This window comes from Centroberyx affinis, unplaced genomic scaffold, assembly GCF_046629955.1.
Source record: "Centroberyx affinis isolate AG114_WGS23_722 - 3 ecotype Tasmania unplaced genomic scaffold, CSIRO-AGI_Caff_v1 ptg003316l_1, whole genome shotgun sequence".
Classification (NCBI taxonomy): Eukaryota; Metazoa; Chordata; class Actinopteri; order Beryciformes; family Berycidae; genus Centroberyx; species Centroberyx affinis.
Genome location: NW_027281320.1, coordinates 51343 through 64610, shown reverse-complemented (window position 1 = coordinate 64610; position 13268 = coordinate 51343). Strand labels below are relative to the sequence as shown.

At 48.7% G+C, this 13268-nt stretch overlaps 1 pseudogene; it reads right to left on the bottom strand.

Annotated features, from left to right (window-relative positions):
- Positions 1 to 3513: 3513 nt before the first annotated feature.
- Positions 3514 to 12620, bottom strand: LOC139660465 (uncharacterized; annotated as a pseudogene).
- Positions 12621 to 13268: the final 648 nt, after the last annotated feature.

Below are 13268 nucleotides of genomic sequence, written 5' to 3'. Positions count from 1 at the left end.
ACGGTGCCACGCGGCAACTTATCATCCAATGTACTTCCTGTACTGTGAAGCTCAGCTGGGGGCGAAGAAATGGGACAGAATGTGTGCCAGTGCGTTTGTGCCTCTGTGTGTGTGTGTGTGTGTGTTCGACAGTATGTGTCTATGTTTGTGTGTGTGTGTGTGTGTGTGTGTGCGTGTGTATGTGCCCATGTCGTGCCTGTGCTTTGCCGGTGATTCACCCAGCTCTCTGGCAGCCATCCAGGACCTATTTTCTCCTTCTCTTTACATAACAGCAAACAGTATGACTGGAGCTATGTCCTGTCCTTTCTCTTCCTCCTCCTCCTCCTCCTCCTCCTCTGCCACCTCCTCCACCTTTCTGTGTGTATGGAGGCCTGACTGTAGCCTGCTCCCTGGTGCCACTGTGCCACTCGTGGGCTGTTGAACTGACCAATCAGGAACAGACGTTCCCACGCCACACCCTAAGGTGGTGGTAAACCAGATTCCAGGCATTGGCATGCGGAGGGGGGTGTCTTTGACTGGGGGGCCCTCCAGAGCGTCGGAGAGGCCCGGGATCCAGGATCCGCTCACACCATATGCCTACAGGACAGCACCCAGCTGGGCGCCGGGGCGTGACGCACTGAAAATAGGGACTCGCAGCTCGCAATCTTCACTGCCACAGCCGACATACGGTCACCCGGAACCAACAGAGCAGAGTGGGGCTCTGTGTACTAGAGGAGGAAGAGGAGGGAACAAAGAGGGGGCGGAGAGCAGCAGGGGGCTGAAAATATAGAATCAAGGAGATGAAGGGAGCAGAGCTGGAGAGATTTTAGTTTGAGGGGAGGGATGAGGGTGAGGGATGAGGCAGTGTGTCTGTGTGTTGAGAGTCTGAGTGTGCGTGTGTGTAGGAGAGGTGTGTAGGCAGGGTTCAGTGTCTGGACTGCTCGGTGACTCAGGTGTGAATAATACGTTGGGTCTACCATGCATGTGTGTATGCGTGTGTGTGTGTGTGAGGGACAGCCAGGGAGAGAGAGAGAGAGAGAGAGAGTAGAGAGAAGTGCTGGGTCGGAGGAGGGCTGGTGGTTGAGGTGTCTAGGTGGCTGAGGGTGTGCTCTGCTGTGTCTATGGCCCGCTCCCTGACAGCCAGGCTGCATGCTGCTCACCGGTGCAGAAGCGCTAATTGAATTAAGTCTTTATTATCAGGCTGCAGAGGCAGCACTTCTCCCCATCTCGGCCCGCTTGGCTGACACTTTCTCCTTGAACACCTGCTTGACATCAACTTCCTCCTCTATTTATTTATCCCCTCTCTCCTGTGGCCAGCCACTGGCTGCACTCCTTCCTCCCCCTCCTCCTCCAACACATTGGCATGGCGAGCGAGGCAAGGCCTGCTTGTTTTCATGCTGCTTTGTCTTTGTGTGCTGCGCCATACTCCTCAGCTTGGATAACCTTAGCTTTTTTCCCCATCGATGAGCAAGGTATCTCTCACTCCAATGCTCTTTTTAAAAGCTATACAGCCATACAGGTAGAAACTGGTCTTACACTTCAATGTCGATTACCATACAAAAAGGGACACAGAATAAAAAGGATTAATTCCTAGAGTTGATCCTGTCCTTTCTGGCCTTCAGCAGCAGTCCTGGTGGGTGTAGAGGGAATAAAGGCGATAAAGCTAGATGATGTTCTATGTTCTATTGAATAGTCTCCGGTGGGCAGGCTGGCCAGGGTAATATACAGCAGCTGGGATGAGAACTAACATATATCTAGTCCCCTGTCCATTCCCACTAGCCTCAGGCTCATGCTGCTTCCCTGGGCTCGGCTCGGGCATTACTTTAGAGGACAGACAAACAAGAGGCACTATTAAGTTGGCCAGGAGTCTCAGGCCCAGGCACTCGGCCCAGCACTAGCTGTAATCTATTGACCGTTTGCATTCTCCCTCCCATGCCCCAAAACCACAGGACTTTTCTCCATCTGTCAATTGAATCCATTGCTCACCTCCCTCCATCTCTATCTGCTGTTTACCCAGTCTATTTTTCTCTTTTTTCTCTCCCTCTGTCTGCTCAATTCCCCCCTGTTCCATCTTTCTCCTGCTCTTTCCTTCTGTTTGCGTAAACCCTCTCCCCCTCACTCTTCTTCCTCCTCACCCCATCCATCAAGATTCCCCCCATCTCCGTCTCGTCCGTTCTCCACTCTTATCGACATGTTTCCATTTTCTAAACTGCTCTCACTCCATCATATTCACTCTCCCTCCGATGACCATTTTTCATTTTCTCCCTCACTCTTTCGTTCACTCTTTCCTCATCCTCTGCGTGTATACCTCTCGCCTGTTCTCCCAGCTGTCCCTGGTGGGTTTGTTCCCCCAGCCCTGAGGGCCCCAGGCGGACATTGCTGTCCTTGATGGGGCCGTTGGCTGGGTGGCGGCAGCCTGGGACACAGTGTCCTCCAGGGCCCACCAGAATGAAGCAGCCAGGGAAGAGGTGTCACTATGCAACAGACTAAACTTTACTCATGACAAGTTAGGGTAAAAATGACAAATATAAGAAGGACAGAAAGAGCACAGTGACAAATAATACTACTGTGGAGAAAGGAGAAAACACTAGTTCACAGTCTCTTTGCATTGTGGTTGACATGTTGGCTTCATATCATAATACTGGCTCGATATAGTGCCATATGTGTTCCACAAAGACACTAGAACAAAATGTGTGACTACACAGTCCTCCTGTCTTTGTTCAATCTGATATAATCTAATACCCCTCTCTATCTCTTTCTCCCTTTGTTTCTGCATTTGTCTCTCTCTTTCCGTCTGTGTGTCTCTCCCTCCCGCTATCTCTTTCTCTATGTCTCCCTCTCTCTCCTGCTGCTCCTGTCCTTTTCCACTCTCCTCTGAACCACTGCCAGCCAACGAGTGCCACAAAGCATTAGGACCAAACACCATCAGACGCCCTTCTCAGGCACATCCTACACATCAACCCCCCCCCCCAACACACACACACACAGACACAGAAAGCCCAGCACTTACTCACACCATGTGCCAGACTAGGTGACGGAAAGAGAGTTTACACATAGGCCTGGGGAGGTCTTATTCACAGCGGCAGCCTCACCCAGATACTACTTCTCTCCATCTCTCTCTCTCTCTCAGGAAAAACACACAGCCATACATGCACCCTATTTTCAATGCAAAACACATCCGCACACAGTTTCACTGGCAATTAAGTGCACACAAACCATCTCAACACATTCATAAATGCTTGCATATGTTCACCCACAACATGTATTCAAACACGCAGTCACGCTCACTCTCTCTCACACCCGCAGACATACTGTGTGCGTACGCAAGAGTACATTTACGTATACATTTACATTTACATTACATCATTCAGCAGACGCTTTTGTCCAAAGCGACTTACAATAAGTACATTTTGTCAACAGTAGTGAAACCAACTGTGCATCACAGTCTTCATCAGCTAAGACTTTTAACAGGAATAAGTAACATTTGTTGATTTTTTTTTTTTAAGTTTAAGAAGGGTAAGAAGATAGGTTAGTTCAAGAAGGGTCCAGGTGTAACCTGAAGAGATGTGTCTTTAGTCTCCGTCGAAAGATGGGCAGTGATTCGGCTGTTCTGACAGACGGGGGGCTTGTTCCACCATTGTGGCACCAGGGATGAGAAGAGTCGTGACCGGGATGAGCGACTTCTGAGCTCATGTAGCCATGGAGGGGCGAGGCGACCTGCAAGGGTGGAGGAGCGGAAGGAATGAGGCGAGGTTTGGAACTTGACCATAGATTGCAGATAGGGAGGGGTAGTCTGATGTACTGCCCTGTAGGCGAGTACCAGTGTCTTGAATTTGATGCGTGCAGAGATGGGAAGCCAGTGAAGCGACCGGAAGAGGGGAGTGACGTGAAAGAATTTTGGTTGGTTGAACACCAGAGGGGCTGCAGCGTTCTGAATGCGCTGTAAAGGTCTGATGTCAGAGGCAGGCAGCCCGGCCAGAAGAACATTACAGTAGTCCGGGCGGGAGATGACAAGTTCCTGGACCAGGAGTTGTGCCGCTTCCCTCGTAAGGAACAGGCGAATTTTGCGGATGTTGTAGAGGGAGAACCTACAGGAGCGGGTTGTCGCTTTAATGTAGGCAGAGCAGGACAGCTGGTTGTCCAGGATCACGCTGAGGTTCTTGGCAGTCTGAGAGGGCAACACAGTAGTGTTGTCAATGGAGATGGAGAGGTCTGTGAGAGGGCAATCTTTCCCTGGGAGAAAGAGTAGCTCCATCTTTTCAAGATTGAGCTTGAGGTGGTGCACAGACATCCAAGCACTGATGTCTTTGAGACATGCGGAGATACACCCATCAATTTGTGTATCTGAGGGGGGGAAGGAGAGGTAGAGTTGAGTGTCGTTGGCATAGCAGTGATAGGAGAAGCCATGAGGGGAGATCACATGGCCGAGGGATTTAGTATAGAGAGAGAATAGCATGGGCCCCAGGACTGAGCCCTGAGGGACACTGGTGTTAAGAGTGCAGGGTCTGGACAGAGATCCCCTCCATGAGACCTGGTAAGAGCGGTTAGATAGATAGGATGTGAACCAGGAGTGTGCAGATCCAGTGATTCCCAGTTCAGATAGGATGGAGAGAAGGATTTGGTGGTCAACTGTATCAAAAGCAGCAGACAAGTCAAGGAGGACAAGGACAGAGGAGAGGGATGAAGCCCTGGCAGTGTGCAGAGCCTCTGTGACAGCAAGGAGAGCTGTCTCAGTAGAGTGAGAAGCCTTGAAACCAGATTGAAGAGGGTCCAGGAGGTCATTCTGGGAGAGATAGAGAGAAAGTTGGTTGGAAACTGCTCGCTCAAGGGTTTTGAATAGAAATGAGAGAAGAGATACAGGTCTGTAGTTCTGGATAGCAGCAGGGTCAAGGGAGGGTTTCTTAAGAAGAGGCTTGACTCTGGCAGTCTTTAGAGCAGCTGGAACAAGGCCTGAGGACAGAGAGGAATTGATAAGGGTAGTGAGGAAGGGAGTGATGTCAGTGGAGATGGTTTGGAGAAGAGTGGAAGGGATAGGATCAAGGGGGCAGGTGGTGGCTCTGACAAGTTAGACCTGACAAGTGTGAGGACATCTTCTGGGGAGAGGGTAGAGAAGGAAGCAAGCCCGGGGACGAGGGGCAGAGAAGCAGGTTTGGAGTAAGGCATAGTGTTGTTAGTGGCTGGATGATGGAAGGAACAGCAGATCCACCTTGTCATCCACCTTCTTAGCAAAGTATTTGACAAATCATCAGCTGAGAGGGAAGAGGGAGAAGGAGGGGTGGGTGGGTTGAGGAGGGAGGAGAAGGTGGAAAACAGTTTACTGGGGCTGGAGGCAGAAGACTGGATTTCAGTAACGAAGAAGGAAATCTTTGCTGTTGACACAGCAGAGGTGAAGTTAGAGAGGAGAAGGTGGTAGGCAGCGAGATCGTCAGGGTGTTGCAATTTTCTCCATTTCCTCTCAGCTGCCCGAAGCACTGTTCTATGAGTTCGCAGAGATTCAGACAGCCAAGGAGCAGGTGGAGAGGATCGAGCTGGTTTAGTGGTGAGTGGGCAGAAAGAGTCAAGAGAGGAGGAAAGAGAGGATAGAAGAGTAGTGGAGGCCTCCGCAGTGGACAGGAGAGAGAACAGCTCGGCTGAGGGAAGTGAGGAAAGGACAGCAGAAGAGACCGAGGTAGGTGAGAGAGTTTTTAGGTTGCGTCGGGTGGTGATAGTGTGAGTGGATGTTGAGTGGGAAGTGGGGGGTGAGATGGGAAGGGAGAAGGATATAAAGTGATGATCAGGTACAGGAAGAGGGGTAACAGTAAGGTTGGAGGCGCAGCAGGATCTGGTGAAGATCAGGTCAAGCAGGTTCCCTGCCTTGTGAGTCGGAGGAGATTGAGAGAGGGAGAGGTCAAAGGAAGAGAAAAAGTTAAGGAAGGCCAGAGATTGCAATTTCTCCGGCTGGATGTTGCCATCCTCAGGAAAGAAGGAGAGGAGGACATCCATCCCGTCAAGAAAGTCACCAAGCTGACCAGGGGGGCAGTAGATTACCACAATATTGAGAGATATAGGGAGAGATATAGAAACAGCATGGAATTCAAAAGAGGATATTGAGAGGTGTGAAAGAGGAGTGACAGTGTAGGTCCACTTGGGTGAAATGAGGAGTCCGGTGCCTCCCCCACGGCCAGAGACTCTGGGGGTGTGAGAGAAAGAATAAGCAGCAGAGAGGGCTGCTGGGGTGACACTATTTTCAGGTATGATCCAGGTCTCCGTGAGGGCCAGAAAGTGGAGGGATTGAGATAGAGCATGGGCTGAGATGGTCTCAGTTTTCTTAACTGCCGACTGGCAGTTCCAGAGCGCTCCAGAAATAGTAAGAGAAGGACTACTGGTGCAAATTGGTTAAATAAGATTACATGGGTTTCTACACCTGAAAATAGTGCCATGTCTACGGGGCCTATGAGCTGATGTTACAACAGGGATGGGAGAGAGACACATAGTGTAGCAGACAGGAAGCAGTTAGTAGGAAAGGTAGTTACAAGAGCCCTAGCCAACCCTAGCCGCATGTCCCTATTCTGTGGCCTACCCTTGATGGACTCCCGCAGATAGACTCCCTAGTCTTTGTGCGCCTGGAGTCTTCGTGCGCAGAGGCTGACAGCAAGAGGCTGACGCTACAGCTGACAATGTAGAGTGACTGCGCCAAAAAGTACCGGTTCACCAGAGGAGTTCAAGCCCCTCCCAGCAATTAACAACTACTTGAACACCAACTGGCCTTCCCCAGCCAAGTACTTTGAAATTGAACTGCTTTCACCTAAACTAGTTTCAACGAAACTACTCAGCACCAAACCAAACACTTTCAAATTAAACACAGATTTAACTAAAACAGAAAGATAGCACAGTAACAAGCAAATAGCTCACCAAGTGCTGCTAGATCCCAACAAAACTGCTGTACTGACCCAAGCTGAGATAAAAACAGAAGATTCTACACTGCAGACAAAATGTGTACACATGCGTAAACACAAACAATCTCTCTCACTCTCCTCTCTCTCACTTTCTCCCTCTCTCTCACACACACACACTTACACACCCACAGATGCACACAAATTCACAGGCGTCGTACACAATAGCAAACAAACAGTCATTAGTAGATTTCAGGCTGCCTCTCGGTTCTGCTCTACTCTGTTGTTGTTGTGCCCGCGCCTCTGGGGTGGCGCCGCTGCTGTAGGTTTTAATAAAAGCATTGTCTTTGGAAGCTGTCTAAAGGGACTTGGTTTCATTTTGGAGTGCTGCTGCTTTTGCTGTGGATGTGGATGTGGATGTGGGAGGAGAGAGGGCTATTGCGCTGGGACGTGGGGGCGGCTAGGTTCAGTGTCATTGCAGGGCCCTCCGAGGAGTGGTGCTTATTGTTTGATAGTTTCAATATAAGAGGGGTGTGTATGTGTGTGTTTGCGGTGTGTGTTCATACAAGCACATGTGTAAATGTGCGTGTTCCATGCTTGTCTAGAAGTCGAGGCAAATGGCTGACATAGCCCTCTGCTCCGATTGTTAGTTTCCAAGAGCCATAACAAGTCTATGTTTTTATACTCTACAAGAGAGAACGTGACAAACACACACACACACACACACACACACACACACACACACACACAAACACACAGTGGTCTGGATGATAGGGCTAGAAGCACTCCCTCTGTTGTGCTTTGGGATGGGTTGCTGTTAATAGACACAGTCCCATAAAACAAACATTGGAAAAAAGAGACACTAATGTGTGACTGGTCTGCTCATGAAACCATAATATGTGCCATTTGAAGGATGCTCTGGATAACGAGCTATCTCTATACGACACGCAGGTGTCCATTACCTCTTAGGGCAGACCACTCTGTGACACCCTCTAGTCAATAGTTTCTCTGGCTGTCGGCATACAAACACCTCTGAGAAGGCACCTCGAGGAGCCATTTGTGTCATTTATGATGGACAAACAATGCCTGGTCACAACGAGGCCACGTTGTGAGGCACATGATGAGGTCAAATCAAATCTAACCGCCTGGATTTGGAGCCACAGTGTCTCTGTGCTATCCTTCTTTGTTCTCATTCTCCTCCCACAAGCAGCCCTCAGCTCCCACCGGCTGAACCGGCATGGGCACATCTTTAAAAAGGTGAGCAGAAAGAATGAGTATAGCTATCTGCAAGGATGTCGGAGAGGAAAATCCTAATTGTCCCTTTAAGTGTGTTCCCCCCCTGTGGAGTGGAGGTGTAGGGTAACGGCCATCTTAAATCACAGCCTGGCCGCGGCCTTCATTAAAGCCATAATGCCAGGCTCTCCCTTTAATGGAAATGGAAGTCAGCGAGGCTGTGGGTGTAAATTAAAGTGTAAGGCCCGAGTAGGGAAAGATTTCCCCAGCTCTGACAGGTGCGGCCTGAATTAGCTGTAGTGCTGTTCAAGCAGTCAGTGGGAGAACACTAGTATTGATTTTAAGCGCTGTTGCACTTCCTATCTGAAAGGGAATGTGTATTACTAGAGCTAGGCACATCAATCACTCAGCATTCCACCACTCTCCGCTGGCACGCTTCAGATTTTGAAATGATAAACAAACAGAAACGGACCCAAACAAAAGCTAGCACATAAAGCCAGCTAGCTGATACAGTGTGAATGTAGGCCCAACTGATGGAGCATGAGCATCGGCCTAGTAAAACACATCTGTGCGCACATGTAATTGGTCTAATTCATCTCATCTTCCTCGTGTTGACAGGGTGCCATCTCTATTCAGGGCATGTCCTGCATTGCGTGTCACCTTGGTCAAACAGCTGGCGTCAGCTCCTTGAGCTCCGGCTGTGGCCCACTCGCATGTTTACGACCTGCGTGTGTCAGAGTCGTTACATGCATGCGGAGCAGCCATGCGGCGCGGCGCCTCTCCATGCATGACCCTGCTGCTTATCTCTGCCTCCCATTGTGCCCCGCTGACCCCGCCTACAGGCCCTGGCAGGGGGAGAATTAGCCTGCTTAGCCTGCTCCCCACATGGGTCAACCCACACACAGACAAGCAGGCAGCACACCCACCATCAGACGCACACACACACACACACAAGATGTGTGATGACAAATGATAAGGCAGCGCTTAACCACAGGTGTCCTAAGTGTGACCTTTCACCTCTGACCTTGAGTAGAGAGCTGCATATAGAGGCCAGCCATCAATCAGCTCCCATCAATCACACATATACGCTGTGCCCTTCCACTCACCCCGCCACCCCCCGCCCCCTGCCCCAACATCCATCACTATGCTCTACCCTCTCACTGACAGCTGGGAAAACACATACACTTGACAACCTGTATCCCTGCTTCTCCTGTCCAGAAACACACACACATACACACACACAGGCATTCACACAGGCATTTCCCCGTGCCTCCACACATGCCAAAGTAATAATGGCTCCTCTAAAGCATGTGATGTGTTCTTCTTCAGTTCGGTGCTCTGTGCTGTGTCCCAAGGGCTGTCCCTCCGTGCCAGGTCTGCTGAGATATCAGCACCTACACCGGGGACCTGACAGTGGGGGGTGGGACTGGGGGGTGGGAGGGGGTCAACCGCTGGGCTCTAGCACCCTGGGGAGCCGAGACCAGCACACAGGTGATAGCCACTGATGACTGGGCTTGCAAATCACTGGACCAAAAGTCACTCCAGTCTCAGGAGTAGTGTCATTGTTAGGTTGTTTCCACGCTGGTGCTGTGACATTAGTAACATTCTCACAGCCTTCACAGCCTCCCTTTAAAGTTCTTTACTTTCATTTACTACACTACAGCAAGATAACCACGCCTGTAGTTACTCATATTCCTGGAGAGAGGAATAATGTTGAGCCTAATGCCAAATACGTAGGCCATATCTCACAACTAAAATAACCTCACTTCATTGAGGTTTCATTTTCGGTGAGTTGGAGGGTACAGGCGGGGAGGGGGGGGTTGGTCTTGATAAAAAAAGGTGAGCACAGTGCTCTTTTGGCCCATGCTCCATAATTACACCAGGAAACGTATTCTAATTGGCAGTGTCTTTATGCAGAACTATTATCAATGTCCCTCCCAGGCAGGGGAGGAGAGGAGGGGTGGAGAGGGGGGAGAGAGGAATGGGCTCTATGTCAGGGAGCCCAGGGTCCATTTACACATGGATGAGGACTGCTAATAATGCCAGCATAGCAAGACCAGCTCACAGAGAGAGAGAGAGAGAGAGAGAGAGAGAGAGAGAGAGAGAGAGAGAGAGAGAGAGAGAGAGAGAGAGACAGAGAGACAGAGAGACAGAGAGAGAGAGAGACAGAGAGGTTTAACATAATGAGCTGGTTCCGAGTGGCCATTGCATGAACATGTAAACTACAATAAAGGGAACATTGTGTGAACTGGCTGCATTTTCCGTGACAGGGGGATGATGGTGTGGTCTGACAGTGTGACGGTAACATTAGAGACAGTTTAAAAGAGGCCAAGGATGTCAAACCCAGAGCTGTCCAACATGGAGAGATTAGACAAAGCTAGTCAAACAAAGAGCTGTCCACTAGTGTCAGATGTAGAGGAAAGCTAACACAAAGCTAGATAGATTATATCACAGCCAATACTGTCATGGTCGAAAATGACTTCAAAGCATAGCTGACATTCAATTTCATGTGTCAGAATTTGTTAATAAGACAGTGAGAATGTTTTTGATTGGAAAATACCTATCTGCATATATTCACAACATGAATTCATCGCTGTGCTGGCACCATTTTTCTATTTCCAAATATTACAGTAGCTCTTGGCATTTTGTTCCAAATGTAGGTGTAACTTATGACCTAGACAAACACCCCCAGCTTCAACAGAGTTATTAGTTGAGTGGTGAATGTGCAGACAGATAGGAACACATTAGCATACCATTCACAGCAGATGCTGCACAACTGCATGTTATGTTAATTGGCTTGCTAAAAGGCAATTATTAGTCAATATTAATATTCTATCGTTTATCTGAAAAGTGCAAAGTTTTTTGAACTGCCATCAGCAGCTTGTAATATTAAACATCCTACGCTGAACTTGAAGGGGTTTGCAAGCTGTGCATAAGGGATTTGGGCTCAGTACAAGAAAATACATGTAAATCTAAAAACGGAAATATTGGCTCCCTGAATGTAATACTTTCAAGGCTATGAATCTTAACTTAGGTTTTTAAGGAGGGCAGCAGTGTAATTCTCTTACCTTGTTTTAGGGGACGTCGTTAGCCATTCTTCATGCTTTTCAAACGTTATCAAGTAAGCTGCGATCTCCTGTGAAAAAGAGAAGAGAGGAGAGAGGAAGGGAGTGAGGCTTAGATATGTCATCTTTAATCACTGTTCGCCTGTGTTTGTAATACATCGGTGAGACTGCTTCATTGTTATTCAGACAGTCTAACCAGCAGCACAAACACAGAGAAGACGGAAACGGGGCAGTGTCGGAGAGCTCAGGCAGGTAAATGGAGATTGGTAAAAGTGAGAGATAGGAGTGGAATGCAGCTGAGGTCAGATCATCTTCTGAGACGATCTTTGTTAAGAGAGCTTTGATCAAGTTCTCCTCTGAGGACATCAAGGTGCTCTCAGAAAGATTGACGTCTCGGTGTTTGAGAGTGAGTAGCTTTTAACATTTTTGGTCCGATCCTCCCCCAAATCCCTTTGATCTGCCCTTGACACTCCTCTATGGATCAATCCACTCTTTAACCTTTGAATAATAATTACACGCCACTCTCACAATATTGACATGCATGCGTATGGCTACTTCAGGAAAGGCTGTGGATCCTTTGGAGTCAGTCATGTACAAAGAGATGCTATAGAAACTGACGTAAAAAAAAATCCCAAACCGCCACTGGCATAAATAAAGATACTTCAAACACTTTCATGTTGCCCAAGCTCTCCCAGCCAACTGCGTCAGTCTGAGAGTAAGGGGGAACAGGCCAGACCATACCCGGCCATTTTCTCACCAAACTAATGGGCAGAAATAAAAGCACTTTGGCTGCTGCCAGACAACCTAATGATTACCAGCGACAGCCAGCAATTCACTTTTCAGCAAGAACATTTGTCAGCTCCTCAGACTGTCAGAGAGAGCTGGGACACAAGGACAGACCTGCTGCCATCTTTCCACAATAATATCATCTTTTCAGTTTCTAAGGATGTGCATCTCTACACATGTTGGAAGTGTCAGCAAACCTTTAAGTGTGAATGTGTTGGTGTCTTGTTTGTTCTGTGGGGCTTGCCTTTGAGTAAAAGCATCCTCTGGGACTATGTGTGTTGTTACTTCACTTGTCCACACGGGGCAATAATGTCTGCAATAACACCAGCTACTCTACAACAAAAATAGGAAAAATAAGAGACACAAGTGGCAGCACAAAGCTATCACACAAACCAAGCCAGTTTCTGTCTCTCTCTCTTTTTGACTCTTTCCCCTTTCTCTTTCTCTCTTTGCACACACACACACACACACACAAACACAAACACACACTCAGGCATACACACACTAACAGTATGCACTAGCACAAGGAGCTTGGCTTCCCTTGGCTCATCAAGGCTGTGTCACAAGTGTGACCTGGCACAGAGACACGGCACACCAGAGATAGCCCAAGGGGCTGCTGCAGGGCGCTGTGGTGCGAGGGGCTCCCAGGCTGGCAGGGGTCCCGATGGGGAGGGGGTAGTAGCATGACTGGCACCCTTGCCTCCAGGTGCAGGCTGGGAGATAATGCTGCGTTGATTAACTTCCTGTTCTCCTGCCATAACGACCGGAGGCAGCAAAGCCATGACAAGATGGAGTCTTGAATTAAGAAAAGGCTAGGGAGGGGGCAAGGCTGTCAAGAGGAGCTCAGGGCTCCTCTCCTTTATAACTTCTGCTATACGGAAGAAGGAACAATAAAGTGGAGAAATGGAGTGAGCAAAAAAAACAAAAAAACAGCTTCCTGCAACTAAAAACATATGGAGGAAATGTAACGGTAGTTGTGCCAACTACAACTACAATGTTGTGCCAACTTTATATTGAACGCAGCACTCACATATGGTCAGCAAAGATTTATGATAGGAAAGAGACCTTTGTGCAAAGGCAGAGAAAAAAATTAAGCTTAAGTACCAGCGTCACAGAAAACTTACTGTTCTGCATACATTTGTAAGTAAATTACACTAACAGAGCAGTGATGAGATTAATCCCCTCTATTCTGGAAGAGACAGGTGCGGTTGCCAGTGCTCATTTTGGGAGGAATAGATGGCAGTGGGGAAGCTACTTCTGTGACCTCTGTGCCTATTAGCACACAGCCCCTTCCATCACTCTTGTCTTAAAAGTCCAGCCACAGCCACAGCCA